The sequence below is a fragment of the Phyllobates terribilis genome, unplaced genomic scaffold (assembly GCF_046119375.1).
Source record: "Phyllobates terribilis strain yellow unplaced genomic scaffold, ASM4611937v1 Scaffold_5__5_contigs__length_657084704, whole genome shotgun sequence".
Taxonomy (NCBI): domain Eukaryota; kingdom Metazoa; phylum Chordata; class Amphibia; order Anura; family Dendrobatidae; genus Phyllobates; species Phyllobates terribilis.
In genome coordinates this window covers 401,290,319-401,305,784 of record NW_027362765.1, presented here as the reverse complement: position 1 = coordinate 401,305,784, position 15,466 = coordinate 401,290,319, and positions in this window count along the sequence as shown.

Below are 15,466 nucleotides of genomic sequence, written 5' to 3'. Positions count from 1 at the left end.
AATAAAGTCCATAGCCAGATGTGTCTAAGGTGCACTAGGAACCTCCAGAGGGCAAAGCAACCCTGCAGCAGGAGTATGAGAAGACTTAGATCTAGCATACACAGTACATTGACGCACCCACTTAATGACTTCCTTCTGCCATCCAGGCCACCAAAAACTGCGACCCACAAGTCTCTTGGTCTCAGAAATTCCTGGATGACCTGCCAACCGAGACTCATGACACACAACAAACAAATCTCTCCTAAAGGTCCTAGGCACAAACAACCTCCCATGGGGAGTGTTAGATGGGGCATCCTCCTGGGCTTTAAGAATCTCACCTTCCAAAACAGAGTCCAATGCAGCAATCACAACACCTTCTTGTAAAATGCTCTCCTCCTCCTCAGCACCGACCATGGGAGAAAAGCTGTGAGACAACGCATCAGCTTTAACATTCTTGGTACCCGGGATGTAAGTAACGGAAAAATTAAACCGCGAAAAAAAAAGTGCCCACCTAGCCTGACGGGCATTCAAGCGCTTGGCAGCATCAAGATAGATCAGATTTTTATGATCAGTGAAAACCTGAATGGGAAATTCAGCACCTTCCAAGAGATGACGCCAGTGTTCAAATACGAGTTTAATAGCCAGCAATTCCCGATTACCAATATCGTAATTAAGTTCAGTCTCAGAAAAATTTTTTGAAAAAAAGGCACAGGGATGTACTCCATCCTTGTTTTCCTGAGACAACACCGCACCGACCCCCACAGAAGAAGCATCAACCTCAACCAAAAACGGCTTAGTCACATCAGGCTGCATAAGGATGGGGGCAGAGCTGAACCTCTCCTTTAGAAACACAAACGCTTCAATGGCCTCAGTAGTCCACTGAACCGTATTAGCACCTTTCCTGGTGAGATTGGTCAGTGGTTTAACAATAATAGAAAAATTTTTAATGAATTTTCTGTAATAATTGGCGAAACCCAAAAACCTCTGTATCGATTTCAAACCAATAGGCCTAGGCCATTCCTGCACAGCTTGAACTTTCACCGGGTCCATCTCAAAGCCCTCGCTGGAGATAATGTAGCCCAAAAAACTAATTCTCTGTACAGCGAACTCACATTTCTCTAGATTAGCAATAAGTGAATTGTCAATTAATAACTGTAATACCTCACGTACGCTCTGCCAATGAGACTCCAGATCAGGCGAATAAATCAAAATGTCATCCAAATACGCAACCACATTTTTGCCGATCAAAGGTCTAAGGATGTCATTAATAAGATTCTGAAAAAATGCTGGTGCATTGGTAAGACCAAAAGGCATAACCAGATTCTCAAAATGACCCACAGGAGTGTTAAAAGCAGTCTTCCATTCATCACCCTCCTTCATGCGCAACAAATTGTATGCCCCCCGGAGATCAATTTTAGAGAACCACTTGGCCCCCACTAACTGGTTAAACAAATCAGGAATCAATGGCAGTGGGTAGGGGTTACGTACAGTAATTTTATTAATCTCGCGAAAGTCCAGACAAGGACGTAAACCGCCGTCCTTTTTTTTAACAAAAAAAAATCCAACAGCCACAGGTGACTTAGAGGGTCTGATATGACCGGCGGCCAAGCTTGTCTGTAAGTATTCCTCCAAAGCCTTTCTCTCAGGAATAGTAAGCTTAAGTAAATGACTTTTAGGAAGAGTCACTCCAGGGACAAATTCAATGGTACAATCATAGTCTCTATGGGGAGGCAAAATTTGCGACTCCTCCTCAGAAAAAACTTTCCAAAAATCCTGAATAGGTAGAGGTAATTCCCCTTTATCCACAACAGCAATGCGCCCGTTACAACACTTGTCATAACACTTAGGGCTCCAGGACTTAATTTGATTAGTAGACCAATCCAGTACAGGATTGTGCAATTTTAACCAGGGTAACCCCAAAATTACTGGAGAAGGCAAATTATTTAATACTACCAAATCCAAATTTTCTTGGTGAATACCATTAATAGTGAGGGGAAATTCCTAAACCTTGTGAGTAACACATTTCAAGGGAGAGCCATCGACAGAAACCACGGCAATAGGGGATGACAAAGGTTTGGGTTTTAATTTAAGTTTTTCCAAGAATCCCCCATCAATCACATTCAGAGCAGAACCACAATTCACAAATACCCGAAATTCAATTAATTCTTCCTGAGCTGCAGTAGTAGCAGAAAGAAATACCCCCTTAGTGTTTAAACAGGCTATACGGGCGTAACTGACCTTTTTTTTTTTTCTTTGTTCATACGAAGTACACAGTTCTTAATGAAATGGTCAGATTTTCCGCAATAAAAGCACAAACCTTCAGAAAACCTGGGGTCTTTTTCCTGAGAGCGGGGTGACATCGCCCCAATCTCCATCGGCTCTCCAATGTCAGTACAGACCCTCTCAAGACTAGGAGCTGACATGGCAAAGGATTTACTCTCATTAACCCTTGCACGCAGTCTCCTGTCCACCCGTATAGCTAATTGCATTGCCTCCTGCAAGTTTCCAGGTGTAGGATAAGCAATAAGCAGATCCTTAACCCTTTCACCTAGCCCAGCAAGAAACAAACTTTTCAGAGCTGAATCGTTCCACCCCACCTGAGCAGACCACCGACGGAAGTGAGTACAATAATTTTCCACATTACCTGATCCCTGTCACAAAAGTCTCAATTCCGTCTCAGCTGATGAGACACGATCAGGATCATCATACAACAACCCCAAAGCAGAAAAAAAACTATCCACTGATCTAAAGCACGGATCACTAGGTTGGAGAGAAAAGGCCCATCCCTGAGGTTCTTTGCGCAAAAGTGACATTATGAACCCTATGCGCTGTGATTCATCACCAGAGGATCTGGGTCTCAAACGAAAATACAATAAACAAGCATTTTTAAAGGAAAAAAAATCTTGTTGTTCGCCAAAAAATAAAACAGGCAATCGTACCTTTGGCTCCACAAAATGCGCTCCAGAACAGCTACTCACGTGTTGTTGGAGCTCGGCCACCTCCAGAGAGAGTCCCTGCAGGTGTTGAGCCAAATCCTGAACCGACACCATGATGGAAACTGGAGGTCTTTCCTTAGAGATATTTTTGGGCTGGACTTACTGTTATGATAGGCTACAAGCACTAAGGAAAGACAGGAGATCTGTCCCTACAATGGAACTAAGCTAGATCCCTACGATGTAACGGAGAACCTGATCCTGCGATCAGACCCGCTAAAGTCCTCAGCTAGTCTGAACGAAGACCTATAGATGTGAGGGAGGGATCCCTACAAGAACTAGGGACTGGGAGAAAGATGGACACCTCCTAGCAGAAAATGTAGCAGTAAAAAGACAAACACACAACATAGAACATAAAGGTCAAAAAGACCTAGCTAAACTGACTGAGAAAGGTTGCAAAGCACCTGGCTAGCTTAAGAGTAGAAATTACAATGAAGTCCAGCATGGCCAGAAGGGCGGAGCAGGATTAAATAGGCAAAAAGGTCATGTGACCAGCAAAATAGAAAAAACCTAACAGGAGAGTTCTAACAGCACCAGCCTAATAGGCAGCATTTCCAACGCAAGCAGTCGTGAAATGTGCGAATTTAGGACTGTGGTCTGTGGGGCGTAGGCAGCGAATTTCCGCTTTCATTCAAAGGTCTGGGATATGGACAATTGAACGCTGCGGTGGGACGTGGACGTGGACGTTGATGCTGTTTCTTGAGAAACCGCCATAACAAGTGAAGACTGAGAGGAGGGGGCATCTTTGCATGCAGTATGGACAGGGGATTGCCTTGCACACACAACAGGGGGTTCTATTGCACGCACAACAGTGGAAGAAGCAGTGGTGACACCCACTGACACTGGTCGTGGACCCTGGGGTTCACCCCACAAAGTCGGGTGCTTTGCTGCCATATGCCTGATCATGCTGGTGGTGGTCAGGCTGGTAGTTTTGTCACCCCTGCTGATGCTGGCATGGCAGGTGGTACAAATGGCCTTTTTCGGGTTATCAGCAGAGTCTTTAAAAAATTCCAGACTCTGGAAGACCTACCGGTTGTACTAGCAACGTCCCTCGTGTTGGTGTTACGGGGAACGGTTGCCCGCCTTCTGTGTACAGCCACCACACTGCTTCTTCCTGCCTGTTGGGGTACTCTGCCTCCCTCCCCCTGTGTGCTGCTGGCCTCGCTCTGCCTGTCCTCCTGTCACGTTGGGTCAGTTACTAGATCATCCACCACCTCCTCCTCTTCCACTTGTGCACCACGATCCTCCTCCTCACTTCGTGGCAATTGTGTCTCATCATCGTCCACCTCTTGTGACAAATTGCCAGCGTCGACTTCCTGTGGCAATGGCTGTTCAAATATTTGGGCATCGCTACATGGGAACTCCTCTTCCACCACTTCAAGCCTAGCAGGCGAGGGGCACAAATACTGAAATGGACCAGTGAACAGCTTTTCAGAGTGTCCAAGTGTGGGATCAGTTGCTTTCTGATGACACTCGGCATGGTGGGAGGAAGGAGCATCAGGGAGAGGAGGAGTATGCGGTCGAGACTCACGGCTACTAAAACTTGACCGTGTGGAAGACAGACCGGAGGTGGTGGTGCCCAGGTAACTGGAAGTATTATCTGCTATCCAATTAATAACCTGTTCACACTGATCAGTTTTTTAATACTGGTGTTGTAGTGTGGTTCCCTAGTAATTCGGTCAAGAAGTGGGAGCGAGAAGATGTGGCTGTTGGTTGTGGCACATTTTCACCTTGGCCACGGCCCCGTCCTCTACACGCACCATCACCAAAACGTCCAGTTCCACGTACCTTGCCACGCGCCTTGCCCATTGTAAATGAAGTAAAATAGCTTACACTCTAACTATCAATGGAAAAAGGGTAATAGAAAGGAGATTAGAGCCGTGGAAGAGGAAAACCTCAGTTCTATTTCTCTGGCCTACACCAGAATCTTTTAAACAGATATATTTGTGACTGAACAGTCAGGCAGACACTATTCTTTTTTTTTTATGTAAAACAGGCCAAAAGCTGGATAATACAGAGATTTGAACCGTGGAACTGCAAAACCACAGTTCTAATTTACTGGCGTATACCAGACTTTTTTTAATAGATATATTTGGGGCTGAACAGTCAGCGACACACTCAAACTGTTTTTTTTATGTAAAAAAGGCCCAAAAGTGGATAATACAGAGATTTGAACCGTGGAACTGCAAAACCACAGTTATATTTTTCTGGCCTACACCAGAATCTTTCAAACAGATATATTTGTGTCTGAACAATCAGGGAGACACTATTACTGTTTTTCTTTATGGAGAAAATACCAAAAGCTGGATAATACAGAGATTTGAACCGTGGAACTGCAAAACCACAGTTATATTTTTCTGGCTTACACCAGACTCTTTTAAACAGATATATTGCTGTCTGACCAGTCAGGGAGACACTATTACTGTTTTTCTTTACGGAAAAAATACCAAAAGCTGGATAATACAGAGATTTGAACCATGGAACTGCAAAACCACAGTTATATTTTTCTGGCCTACACCAGAATCTTTCAAACAGATATATTTGTGTCTGAACAATCAGGGAGACACTATTACTGTTTTTCTTTACAGAAAAAATACCAAAAGCTGAATAATACAGAGATTTGAACTGTGGAACTGCAAAACCACAGTTATATTTTTCTGGCCTACACCAGACTCTTTTAAACAGATATATTGGTGTCTGACCAGTCAGGGAGACACTATAACGTTTTTTTTTACGGCAAAAAATGCCAAAAACAGGATAATACAGAGATTTGACCCGTGGAACTGCAAAACCACAGTTATATTTATCTGGCCTACACCAGACTCTTTTAAACAGATATATTGGTGTCTGACCAGTCAGGGAGACACTATTACGGGTTTTTTTTATGGCAAAAAATGCCAAACACAGGATAATACAGAGATTTGACCCGTGGAACTGCAAAACCACAGATATATTTTTCTGGCCTGCACCAGACTCTTTTAAACAGATATATTGGTGTCTGACCAGTCAGGGAGACACTATAACGGGGTTTTTTTACGTCAAAAAATGCCAAAAACAGGATAATACAGAGATTTGACACGTGGAACTGCAAAACCACAGTTATATCTTTCTGGCCTACACCAGACTCTTTTAAACAGATATATTGGTGTCTGAACAGTCAGGGAGACACTATAACGGGTTTTTTTTTACGGCAAAAAATGTCAAAAACATGATAATACAGAGATTTGACCTGTGGAACTGCAAAACCACAGTTATATTTTTCTGGCCTACACCAGACTCTTTTAAACAGATATATTGGTGTCTGAACAGTCACACTCAATTTTTTTGTGTGTGGGGGGGGGGGATACCAAAAGGTTAATAAGACGCGTATTTGGACTGTCTGACTGAGGGGAAAAAAAATACAGGATTTAGATGAAAAAAATATTTTTTTTTCTGGCCCCTGAGACCGGGGTGAAAAGTCTAGCAATTTGACCAACAGGAGCACACAGGACTGTAATGCAGCGTTTGCTGGTATAACCACTGCATCTCCTATACAGCCTGCCTGTCGACCTGCCTGATATCTGGGATGGATATTAGTCCTGAGAAGGACTGTTTGTTTGATTTGGCAGGCTTTAGAGACCCTACACTAACTATTTCGGAGTATAAATCTCTCCCTAGCTCAGCAGCACTGACCCTACACTGGCTGATCCGGAGCGACTGTGTCCAAGATGGCGGCGCCCGGTTTTAAATACTCGAGGTGACGCTGTGCGGCCAGCCAATCACTGTAATGCCCACAAACAAGATGGCTGCAGCATTACAGTGACTGGCTGGCAATCCCTGCATGTTCATTGGCTCTGTAAAGAGCGCCAAACGTGCAGGGCGGAGACCCGAGCTCCTGCCCGAGTAACCCGAAAATGCTCGGTGCTCGCCGAACATCCCGAGTAGTGAGATGCTCGGGCGAGTACCAAGCAGTGTCGAGCATGCTCGCTCAACACTAATTATTAGTGATGAGCGAGCACTAAAATTCTCGGGTGCTCGAAGCTCGGGTCGAGCACATTGGAATACTCGGGTGCTCGACCCGAGCAATGAGCCCAGTGTAAGTCTATGGGAAACTCAAGCATTTTTCTGCCTGTCCCCCCCCGGCGGTCTGCAGAAGGTCAAAAATTGCCCAAATCGATGGGAACAGTGCTCAATTAAACGTCAGGCAGGCAGGCACAATATATTGGCAGGCAGGGTATATTGGAGGGTGCATGAAAAACATAGCAGGGCACTTGGAACACACTAGTGCCCTCCGATTTTCATGCACCCGTCTCTTTAAAAAAGCCGGCCGGCAATTCATCAGCGGCATACATCGGTACTCGACAATTTAGAACAGAAAGAATAGAGCATCACACATAGATTAAGATAAGATAAGATAAGATAAGATATACTTTATTTATCCCGGAGGAAATTGCGGTATCACAGCAGCAGAACACAGATCTCGAACATGACACATATGATAACATAGCATTTGGAATGCTTTAGACATTGCTTTTCAGACATTTGTTAAACACCCCCATAGCTGTTGGAACAAACGATCTCCTGTATTTTTCCTTTTTACACCTTAGTTGTATTAGGCGATTGCTGAATGTGCTCTTCTGTTTCGCAAACAGTTCATAAAGCGGGTGTGTGTTGTTGCCCATTATAGCTCTGCACTTCTTCTTAATCCTATCCTCTACCACCTCTTCAAAAGTCCCAAGCTGTAGGCCCACCGTCGCGCTAGCCTTCTTTATAAGTTTGTTGAGCTTGTTGGCGTCAGCAACACGCACACTGTTACCCCAGCAAATTATTGCCGCAAAGGTGGCTATAGCCACAATGGATTGGTAGAACACCTCAAGCATTTTGCCACACATATTAAAAGACCTTAACTTCCTTAGGAAGTACAATCTACTCATCCCCTTCTTGTAGACCTTCTCCATGTGGCACTTCCAGTCTAGCTTGCTATCCAGGTAAACCCCCAAATATTTTAAACTGTCCACCATCTCCACATCCTGACCGTCAATGGTAACAGGTAGGCATACCTTCTTGCACCTTCCATAGCTCATCACCAACTCCCTGGTTTTCTTAACATTTAGTTCTAGATGGTTAGCCTGGCACCATACTACAAAGTCCGCAACCACCCTTCTATATTCCTCTTCATCCTGGTCCTTCCAAATACCGCCAACTATCACAGAGTCATCCGAGTACTTCTGGAGGTGACAACGGTCTGATTAGATAGATAGAAACATGTCAGTCACATATATAATAAGTACAGTGACAGTGTTGGTTACTGTGCTTGTCATTTAGTGTTAAAATAAAGGATTTATTTAAAAAAATAATAATAGTGTTTTCATGCACCCGTCTCTTTAAAAAAGCCGGCCGACAATTCAACAGCGGCATACATCGGTACCCGACAATTTAGAACAGAAAGAATAGAGCATCACACATAGATTAGATAGATAGAAACATGTCAGTCACATATATAATAAGTACAGTGACAGTGTTGTTTACTGTTCTTGTCATTTAGTGTTAAAATAAAGGATTTATTAAAAAAAAAATTGGCGTGGGGTTCCCCGTAATTTTAGTCTCTAGCGGAGGTTAAGCAGACGGCTGTGGCTGATGTTTGAAGCCTGGGAAGGGGATAATACCCACGGAGCTTCCCAGGCTACTAATATCAGCCCCCAGCTGAATACCTAACCTTTACTAGCTATTAAAATGGGGGACTGCAAAAAAAAATTGCATGGGGTCCCCCCTATTTTAATAGCTAGCAAAGGCTAGGCAGACAGCTGGGGGCTGATATTAATAGCCCAGGAAGGGTGCCATGAATATTGGCCCCCTCCCAGGCTAAAAACACCAGCAGTCAGCCGCCCCAGAAATGGCGCATCCATAGGATGCGCCAATTCTGGCACTTAGCCTCGCTCTTCCCACTGCACTATAGCGGTGGCAGTGGGGTAATAGGGCTGGGGTTGATGTCAGCTTATAATGCCAGCTGACATCAAGCCCAGGTTAGTAATGGAGAGGCGTCTATAAGACACCCCCATTACTAACCCAATAGTCAAAGTTAAAAAACCCCAGAATAAAGTCCTTTAATTGAAATAAAGACACAACACTTTAATGTTCTAAATTAAACTCTACTTACTGTCACGCCCATTCCAGCTGAAGCCAACGATCTCCAGCAATAAAAGTAAAATAATAAACCAACCTCATCCTTACCTTTCCATGGTTCCCAGGACGGCTTCAGCTCTGCTACATTGACATGACAGGCTGGATCGCAGCAGAACGCTGCCATCCTGCTTGCCATGCCGCAGACACTGAGAAGCTCCTCAGTGAAGCTCCTCAGTGTCTGGCTGTAACGGCATCCAGATGAGGCATGCTTGTGTAAGGTGCCCCAGCGAGGTAGTCGTGGGCGAGCTGTAGCCCCCTCTCGCTCTGGCACCCTACAGACAATTCGTCTCCTCCCTCTGATGTGTGGCTGCGTATGTGGGACTCTCCACTTACTTCAAACCATCCGATCGCGGCTGTCTCCAGGCATTTCTCTTCTGGGACCAGGGCAGCAATAAATTCAGAGGACACGAGGTTCTTAACCAGAACTTGAACTTTACTTGGGGAAGAGGAATATGTACAATATTTGCAGGCAGATATAACTGCTAAGGCCCGACAGGTTATTATCTCTCTCACAGGCGCTGGCAACTTCTTCAGCCCTGGTTCCCTCTTTCTGTGAAGCATCTCTGTGACTCTAATCTCTGGTCCAAGAGACTCTTCTGCAATACATACAGTGATCTGGATCCGATATCTCTCCCCCACGTCTTAGCCTGGAGTCCTATTTATCTTCCTCTGCTTCCTGCAGACTAGAAGTTCCCCGGGTTCTCACTACCTTTGATGAGTTTCTCCGGCCGGCTAACAGGACTTTTGCTCTTGCGTAGGGAAACTTTCACACTGGTGATCCCACTGTCTGAGGGTATGGAGCTCCCGTCTACCCTAGCAGCCAATATATATTCAGGCTGCCTGTATGGTTCTCTGTCCTATATCTTACTGAAGAATCACTTCCTGATTCTGGAAACTAAACAGAGATTTTCCTAATGTGCCCACCCTCAGAGAGCTGTCATCACACAGCATTAACTCATCACTGTCTGTAACACTGCTAGCAGACTCAACCTGACATCTGCACCCAGGACAGTGGCATCTTGTGGCTGTTTACAGGTACTACAGCCCACAAGGAATTATGCCAGGAACAAGCTCTATATCACTCAAGGCTTGATCAGGGCACTAAGTTCCCCCTCTACTCTACTGACTGGACCACTAAAGCTAACCCCTTAGCTTGGTATACCAACAGTTCAGAGAGGTCTGACTTCAGGAACACTTCCTTTAACTATCTCAGTGCCAAGGGAAGGCTACGCCCTTCCCCACTATTACACTTGCGCTCTGCAGTGTCTCTGAAGGATGGCAGGCTGGATGGCAGCGTTCTGCTACCATCCGGCCTGCCATCTCAATGCCGTCCCAGCGTGGGAGAATTCTCCTGCTCAAGTGGTGACGTCGTTTGCCGACACCGCATGCGCAGGAGAATTCTCCCATGCTGTCAGTGACGTGCATGAGGTGAGCTGAGTTCATTAGACATGAACTTGGCTCATCTGGATGCCGTCACAGCGAGACACTGAGGAGCACAAGCATGCCTGCGTTTCTCAGTGTCTGCGGCATGGCAAGCTGGATAGCAGCATTCTGGTGCGATCCAGCCTGTCATGTCAATGTAGCAGAGCTGAAGCCATCCTGGGAACCATGGAAAGGTAAGGATAAGGTTGGTTTATTATTTTACTTTTATTGCAGTAAATCGTTGGCTTCAGCTGGAATGGGCATGACGGTAAGTAGAGTTTAATTTAGAACATTAAAGAATTGTGTCTTTATTTCAATTAAAGGACTTTATTCTGGGTGTTTGTGTTTTTTTTTTTTTACTTTCACTATGGGCTTAGTAATGGGGGCGTCTTATAGACGCCTTTCCATTACTAACCTGGGCTTGATGTCAGCTGGCATTATAAGCTGACATCAACCCCAGCCCTATTACCCCTTATAAGCTGACATCAACCTCAGCCCTATTACCCCACTGCCACCGCTACAGGGCAGTGGGAAGAGCGAGGCTAAGTGCCAGAATTGGCGCATCCTATGGATGAGCCATTTCTGGGGCGGCTGACGGCTGGTGTTTCTAGCCTGGGAGGGGGCCAATATTCATGGCACCCTTCCTGGGCTATTAATATCAGCCCCCAGCTGTCTGCCTAGCCTTTGCTAGCTATTAAAATAGGGGGGACTGCACGTCATTTTTTTGGGGGGTCCCCCATTTTAATAGCTAGTAAAGGCTAGGTATTCAGCTGGGGGCTGATATTAGTAGCCTGGGAAGCTCCGTGGGTATTACCCCCTTCCCAGGCTTCAAACATCTGCCCCAGCCATCTGCTTAACCTCCGCTAGAGACTAAATTTACGGGGAACCCCACACCAATTTTTTTTTTTTATAAATCCTTTATTTTAACACTAAATAACAAGAACAGTAACCAACACTGTCACTGTACTTATTATATATGTGACTGACAAGTTTATATCTATCTAATCTATGTGTGATGCTCTATTCTTTCTGTTGTAAATTGTCGGGTACAGATGTATGCCGCTGATGAATTGCCGGCTTTTCATGTTTCATTGTGAACACTGTTCCCATCGATTTGGGCAATCACTGTAATGCCACAACCACCATGGCTGTGACATTACAGTGAATTGCAGACAATCCCTACATGATTGGTGCTCTAAATAGTGCCAAACACGCAGGACGGGGACCCGAGCTTCCGCCAAAGCATCGTGCAAGTAATCGGCGAGCTCCGAGCATCTCGAGTACGGAGATGCTCGGGCGAGTACCGAGCAGTGGCGAGCATGCTCGTTCATCCCTAGTTATTAGTGTTGAGCGAGCACTAAAATGCTCGGGTGCTTGAAGCTCGGGCCGAGCTCACTGTGATACTCGGGTGCTCGACCCGAGCAACGAGCCCATTGTTCGTCTATGGGAGACCCGAGCATTTTTGCGGCGGCACCCCCGGCAGTCTGTAGAAAGCCTAAAAAGTGCCCAAAACGATAGTGACAGTGCTCAATTGACATGGGGACAGCATGGGGATCGCCCCAGGAAGCATTTCTGACGCCCAGGTCACTGCTGTCAACAACGTGGTCAGAGGTATTAAGCCACTTTTACGGGCTCACAATAAAACGTTCAAAAACTAAACTGAAACGGTTTTCCTGTGAAATATGTTAAGGAACTTCCTTTCCAGGGTAAAGACTTCTGTATAAGGTAAAATAAATAACCAAAAACAAAAATAGTCCTCCACATCTTGGGCTATGTTCGCAAGTAGCATTTTTTATGCGTTTTTGCACTTTTGTATTGCTTTCAACCGTGACAAATGCATTCACCGGGAAATGTCATTTTAACATTTTACAATCTTATCTGGCCATGTGCTGTGTGACACATGCATACAGTGCTGAAAAGACATGGGAACAGCATGGGGAAGACCCCTGGAAGCATCACTGACACCCAGGTCACTGCCTAATAGTGTGCCCATCAGAAGTGATCCTTGCCGCATCAGAAGATGCAGACTTGCAACTATCCCAGTGCAAGTCCTTGTCCCAGGGCAGTGTTCAATTGTACCTCCCCCATTCCTTGCAATGCAAGCGCAAGTATGCAGCCTGCCACCCACCCACCCCCAGGCTGCAATACCATACTGCTTGCTTGCACTTGAAATTGGGCCTTTTAGGCATGTGGAGGCGGAATCTAGCCACCACGTCATGGCTGCATCGGCGGCCTGGTATCCATACTCAGTCCCCAGCCGCCCAGGGGCCGGGTGTCCACGCTTGGTCCCCAGCCACCAGGGGGCGGCCGGGTGTCCATACTCGGTCCCCAGCCGCCCCTTTTTGAAGGACAGCCTAACCACAAACACGTGGACAAGTGAATGTGGCCAGGGATGGTCCATCTGACTGACGCCTTCACACTGGGTTAATATTGTGGAAGCCGGGACACAGTTGGACACTGGGATGCAACACGTCCTCCAGAGGATTGCGGGTCCTGGGTCAATCAGGCTTCAACACAAAGTTCAGAAGGTAGACAGCAGCAGTGGTCGGCCTCCTACACGAGTAAATTATTCATGATCATGAGCCCATCCATCTCCTTAGTTTTCTGTTCCTTGGAATGCAAGCGCATGTATGTATTAGCGGCTAGGCCTGAGGTGGTCAGCGTTTTGGCGCATATCCTACCTCCTCCGAGGATTGCTGGATGTTTTCCTGCTACTATCCCAATTCTATGACTCCCGTTAAAACAAAGCTTCAGGTGATGAATGATGGATGAGGTGGTGGCAAAGGAGAAAGAGCAGGAGGAACAGGGACCATTCACATCAATATCAGGCCAGTCAACCACACATGTCTTGTAGGATATGTTTCTGTACCAAAAGGAGCCGTTCAGCCACACAGTTATAGGGCATACAGTGAGTGCAATGCCTACCAAAAATTTCAAGGCAATCCAATGCCCCTTGGAAGTGACATGGAGGTCAGAGGGCCTTAACTAAACTGTTTTTTCATTTATAGCAACTGGGTCTCCTGTACACTGTTGGCCTAAGCAGTGAATGGAAGGCTTTCCAAAAATTATGAGGAACTGCAATGCCCCTTGAAACAGATGTGGATTACAGCGTACTAAAAATCTTCTACCCCTTATTGGGGAGTGGGTCTCCCTTAGTGTTCGCCTATGCATTGAAAAGAAAAGCTGACTAAAATTAGGAGCAAATGCAATGCCCGTTATAAGAGTCGTGGAGGTTAGAGGTAATTAAAAACAACATTTCAATGCCCCTTGGAAGAGTGGTGGAGGTCAAAGTAGCTTAACAAGACAGTTTTAATGCCCCTTGGAAGAATGGTGGAGGTCGCAGTGGAATAAAAAGACAATATCAATGCCCCTTGGAAGAGTGGTGGAGGTCACAGTAGCTTAACAAGATGGTTTTAATGCCCCTTGGAAGAGTGGTGGAGGTCACAGTAGCTTAACAAGACAGTTTTAATGCCCCTTGGAAGAGTGGTGGAGGTCGCAGTGGAATAAAAAGACAATATCAATGCCCCTTGGAAGAGTGGTGGAGGTCACAGTAGCTTAACAAGATGGTTTTAATGCCCCTTGGAAGAGTGGTGGGGGTCACAGTAGCTTAGCAAGACAATTTTAATGCCCCTTGGAAGAGTGGTTGAGGTCACAGTAGCTTAACAAGACGGTTTTAATGCCCCTTGGAAGAGTGGTGGTGGTCACAGTAGCTTAACAAGACGGTTTTAATGCCCCTTGGAAGAGTGGTGGAGGTCACAGTGTAGCACCCTGGGGACTCGGTTGCTACAGAGGTATTGCACCTCACCCAGAGGTGTGATATCTCACTCTCAGGTAAGGATGGAATGTGGATCAGGACCCCGACACTTGCTTGCATTACACCACATTTCCGGGGGGCAGGGCGACCGATATGGTCCAAGTAGAGCACGACAGTCCCTGTCCCTGGCTGGAGTGGGGGGAGGGAACACCTAGGAAGGGGGAACCCTATAGTGCAGGAGCAGGGAGGAAGCAGTTCCAGGGTGCACCTAGAAGGAGATATAAAAGGTGGGCACCATCTTAGATCAGTGTGGAGTTCAGGGACGTTCAGTCAGAGAGAAGATGTGACAGAGCAGGAATCTGTGGAGCTCTGCTCCGGACGCGGGTCTAGCCTGTGAGGTCCAGTCAACACTGAAGAAAAGGGAGAGAGAGAGTTGGGGAAGAAGAGAAATGAAGAGGAGCGGAGGAGGTTCCAGGAACATAGAGGAAAGAAGGGGCCCCAGGGGTGTGGACCGGCTGGTAGCCACCATACACCTGCATCTACCTGAGTAGAGGGGTCAGGCCAAGTGGGAGACCGGTCCCCGAAACTAGTGGAGGCGGGGAACTACCCTCAGCTAGGAACCGGAGGCTGTGTCATTTCATGTGGCGCAGCCCCTCATTATACCCGCTAGGAAGGCACCACATAGGGTCAGGGAAACTGGCGCCGAGGTTTACCCAGAGAAGGCCCGAGGCAGCCGGACAGAAGCGTGGTCACTAGTGGGGTATGACAGGCCAGAGGAAGGATATGAAAAGGGGGTCCTGCGAAGCGCTCCAAAATCATCTGGGAGTTTGCCAAGCCCCCTCACCTGGTGAACATGGTGCGATGCGAGAAGTTACAGCCGGCCGGAGTAATGTGGAATAACAAACTGTGAGTAAAGATCCTGGACTGCATTACTAAGACTCCGAGTCATTATTCCCACGCACCATCACCCCGATCATCCACCTACACTGCCCTGGGGCTATCCTCCTCCCATGGGGGGTTATACCATTCCTGTGCTGCTCACCCACACCAGCCCCAGTGGTCTGTCCTGCAGCGGCGGTTCACTCTGACCGCAATCCACGGGTGGCGCAGTCGGACATTCGAAAATAATGAAAACCACCTCAATAGACTGCCATTG